This window comes from Dermacentor silvarum, chromosome 3, assembly GCF_013339745.2.
Source record: "Dermacentor silvarum isolate Dsil-2018 chromosome 3, BIME_Dsil_1.4, whole genome shotgun sequence".
Taxonomy (NCBI): Eukaryota; Metazoa; Arthropoda; class Arachnida; order Ixodida; family Ixodidae; genus Dermacentor; species Dermacentor silvarum.
Window position 1 is genome coordinate 2,480,357 of NC_051156.1, and position 4,899 is coordinate 2,485,255.

A 4,899-nucleotide genomic window follows, 5' to 3' on the forward strand; every position below is an offset into this window, starting at 1 on the left:
TCATGCCCACGTGCCTTATCAAATATACAGATGGAATGCAATACCTGTATGTGTGCAGGTAAGCTGTATGTGATATTTTAATTTCAAGGATTAACTTCGAATGACACTCCCGTCGCTTGTGTCCCCATGTATTTGTGATTTTTTTATATATCAAATTCCTATGTATAATGCAAGTGTTTGTTATGAATAAAGTACTTTGACAACACACCTTGTGCAGTTCAAGTACTGGTGACCACTTTATCTTGCCAGGGAACTTGGCTGGCTGTGATAAAGTGGTGTGCCAACTTGTCCCGAACTTCTTTCGCATACCTATAAACATAATATGCCAGGTTTAATTAGCCTACCTTTGAGATTTTAAACAGCAAACATCTTTTGAAAAACAAGTAACCTACGCACCGAGCAGCGTGGCACCCACTGGACTTAGTTGGCAAGAGGGCACCTCCGGCTGGTTCCTCATCCCTCCAGCTGCCAGGGGAAAGTCGCCCTTCCCAGTCTTCGCTGTCAGCAGAACCTGGTGGGCAGTATGCAGCAGAAGAGGCTGACGACTCTTTCATTAAAAAATTGTGAAGCACTATACAGGCCCCCACGTATCTGTTGATATTATCAGTCTTTGCTTTAAACGGTCGCCGCAGAATTCTCCACCGTTGAGCCAGGATTCCAAAGGCGTTTTCGATGACTCGCCGGGCCCTGCTCAAGCGGTTGTTGAAAAGCGCCGCTTGTGCGTCTCGTGTGAGTCTTCATGAAGTGCTGAAAAGAAAAACATTAATCAATGAAGTAAGAATAAATGCACAGTTAGTGTATTCATAAAATTGTACCACTATAACACAGTAGAACTGATGCAATGCAGTATGTCATACCCTACGGAAAAAGCGGCATGTAAAGCAAAACATTCCGAGTGCATTGCACAGCACAGCATCACATTTTCCGATGCAAAGCCTGCCGCTAAAGAGTTTCTCTTTTTCGAAACCTTATTCTGTGCACAAATGAGCCGTAATAACACTGCAAATACCATATGTAACGTCTTATAATGTTGCTGTGTTTCTTCCCTTTGAGCACCATTCGCAATTAAAGAAATGCACGTTTGGTTGATTTCACAGGTTATCTGCAAAGTTTTGTTTCACCTCTACAGCCCATCGCAAGCATATATTTCTTGGTCAAACAGCCTTATCTGTGATTTAGGGTAATAACATAATAGATAGAAACATATATTCAGTACTATGCTGTACACCTACTCCGTCGTCGGTATGGCCGCATCATGTAATCATTGAGCGGGAAGGCCTCATCGCCAACAAGGAAGTACGGGAGAAGCCCCTCACTCCCAACAGTCCTCGGCGGTGGCAGCCCCAAGGTCCCACTGATGATCTCAGTTTGTTGAGTGGAGCGAGAAAAATGCCGCCGTCACTCTCACTGCCACTGTGGCCAATTTCCACGTACAGGAACCAGCACAGAAACGGCGCGATCGCAAAAAAGCTTTACACGCGATAAGTATTAAATTGCAATTGACACCATATGCACATTTCATTGCGATGAACACTCTTTCTACAGTACATCATATAGCCACCAATAATGTGCAACATGCACAACACATTCAGTGTGCTCATGCACATGTATTTCTACGTTTCACCATCTGTGGATTTGTTACTGCTACGTAATACTTTATAAACATAGCAACCTGTCATGAGACTTTAAGGAACTGGCTGTTTACTTTCTTGAAATGCCACTTCTACAACGTTGAGTAAAGATTGGGATGCAAGGACCCAGTCTCACCTGTATTGTGCGTCGCAGACAGCAAGTAGTGATTTGCTGAAAGTACCCTTGTAGTTGTGATCAAGGGTTCCTGAATTTGCTGGGAACTCGATGCTCACGTGCTTTCCATCCATAGCCCCGACACAGTGTGGCAGATTCCAGCGCTCCTCAAACTCTGTGGATACCTGCAGCATAACAGCCATTGGGTAATAATGTTTAATGTGGTTTCTTTTATTACACATGCCAAAAAAGTAGTACAAACAAGCAATATGTTAAAAATCATTCGTAAGAAACACCTAGTGAAATAACTATGGCATACCTTGAGCCATTCATAAGCCCCTTGCGGATGCTGAAGATACAACGGCTTCAACACAGTCCACAGAGCGTCGCACACTTCTGACACAATGCCACATGTTGTTGATCTGCCTACCAGAAAGTTAAACATGTCTCGCGGTGTCTCTCCTGTGGCCAAGAACCTGTCAAGGCAATGAAACATACTTTTTCATTAAGACATGGGAATATACAGTCGCCCCATTTTCCACCGTGGTTCTAGGATAACTTTCGTGAACTGAAAATAATTGTGCTGCGAATGTATTTGCTAGCATTATCTCTTAACACATGTATTTTAAGTGGTGCAAAGTAATGTTTCTTAAAAATAATAGCACATTACTGCCCAAAGTAAACTGTGCAAGGGGCTTAGATGTTATTGTCTACCACGCCAATCGCAAACTTTGCCATTTCTTGTGAAATCAATGCATGCTCCGTCATGAAGGCAGCAACATTTCGTGCCATAATTATCGCCCCCTGCCTAATGAAAAAATAAATGCAACGTATCAAGTTCACTTAAAGCGGTTTGTGTATAAAAAGCAAAACGTCGGACTTGCTTTGACCTCACATCAATGTTCACTGTTGTGGCTTCTTTACATGCGCAACATTCGCACACATGATTTATACTATTATTGAGCTGACATGCATTTTACCTGATGGTCATGGCTAGGCGATCATGAGCCGAGACTGCAGACCTGTAGTTAGTGTCTTCCTTTGTGATGCTGGGGCGTAGCAGTGCCAGCAACGTGTCAAATGTGCTGGAAGGCATCGCAGGAAGCTAAACAGCAGCAAAAGAAACCACGCAAATTATGGCCCGATTCCCAGACACCGCGAACTAGAATTTACAACTTACTCTCGAAAATAGTCCTCGTCATGTGCGCGGAGTTCGGGCAGGAGGCGCGCTTGCGTGGCCGGCCACTTCTCGGGAACGGAGGCACGGGCGCACCCACCAGCGTCGCTTTCTTTTCGGAGGCTTCCGCGCTGCCAGGGCTGACATCACGGCAGAGCACATCAGCACACTGACCACGTCTTCCTCTTCGCTAGAGTCGAAATCCATGGCTGGAAGGCGAGCGAAGTGCGAGGTGCGCACGAACTGAAAAGTGCGCGCGAACTGCGTAGATCCCTTGAGTTCTCGCTGAGAACGAGAATCTCCGGGATTGCGACTGGCTAGTCGCGCTCTACCGGGCTTGCCGGTGTGAACATCAGTCGCCTTCGGTCGCTTTTTGTTTGCGAGTCGCAAATGTCGCGCGACCTTCAACGCGCCGGTGTGAATGAGCCTTAAGTTTCCACTTTAAGACATTGATTGTTGAGCAACACTTGTGAGCTCCCACTTTCACCATAACTATATGGCTCATATCGAATGCATTTTGGAATGAAAAATTCCGCCTCCATTCCACCCTGTGAAAGTGGATGCAAAGCGAAGATGTTGCCGACGTCAGACGACGTCAGGCAACCACCACCACAAGCGACCTACTTCACGCGCGCACGCACGTGTGCGGAAGTGTAGCACACATGCTCATTCTCCTAGGCCCGCCACCGAGCGCAAACGCGTTAGTGAACTAATTGAATTTCTCAAAGTAAATGGCGTCAGAAAATTCGTAAAGCATGACCCACACAAGCTGCAGAGATGATAACATCGGATTGTAATTAGAATATACTAGACTAACGGCATCGTCACGTGACGATATCGCCTGATGCCGTCACTGCGTCAAACGTGACGTGTTCGTGAAGTGATGACGTCATGTGATGCCTCTTGGAGAAGCAGCGCACTGTGCGCTTCCCGCTTCTTCGCACTGTCTCACGAATCGGGCCACATTTTTGTGCGAGCGAGAGACGCGCACGTGGACACAAAAAAATCCCGACCAAGTATACAGGGTAACAGCTTCGCTGTAAAAATTAGTTGACGAAAGGCTTAGTAGTGGCTCCTCGATGGGCAGCTTCTGAACGTCAGTGTGGTATGGGGGTGTTTACACAAGGAAACCAGGACAGCCACGCGAGGCCTAGTAAACAAAGGAACCGGTGCAGGGCCGAAGTGACCTTATGAATTAGAAAAAAAGTGTCTGTGTTGTTGTGTGTGTGGGGGGATGAGGGAGTTACATCTATGAATAATTCAGGGAACAGAAAAGAAATGCTACCGTTCCAACTTGGCAGGACAAAAGTCCTTAATCAGCCAGGTCAGGCAGGCGGCAGAGGCCAGTGGGGCCCTGGACCACCGCTATACTTAAAATATTTTCCAGCCAAATAAAGATATATATATATAATATATTATATATATATATACCTGCGACTCGGCCGTCGGTTTGTACTGAAATCCTTCGGCGGCAGATACGCCGTTATGGCGTATATTTTGTCCCATTTTCAACATTCCAGAATACTGCGCCGCGACAGCAACTCGAAGGACTAAACGCTTCTTTATAAATAAATATATAAATCCGTGCTCAGTTATACCAGCAAGCATTCTGTCACACAGGCGCTGGTAGCCGGCATTGTCTATCGCTCAGTAGAGGCGAAATTATAACACGCCGACCAATTGGTGCTAGCAGATTACGGCTTCTGGCGCCTGCAATAGCTCAAATTTGCTTTGCCAGCCTGAAAGCCTTCGTGAGTCGACGCTGTATTTAGGATCTTCAGGAAGCACCAGTGGCTGGCATTACCACGATATCAATGTGTCGCCGAGAATGGGGGGCCTGGTGGCCATGTAAGGGTGTCAGCCGTTATTAGGTTGTTCAAGGCAGTCAGCAGCAAACCGGGACCAACCACTGACCTATCTTTCACCTTGCTATCGGCAGGACACCCGGCTACATCAGTATCAACGTGTGGGAGGAT

At 46.4% G+C, this 4,899-nt stretch overlaps 1 pseudogene; it reads right to left on the minus strand.

Annotated features, from left to right (window-relative positions):
- Positions 1-303: 303 nt before the first annotated feature.
- LOC119443690 (uncharacterized) lies at positions 304-2,842 on the minus strand (annotated as a pseudogene).
- Positions 2,843-4,899: the final 2,057 nt, after the last annotated feature.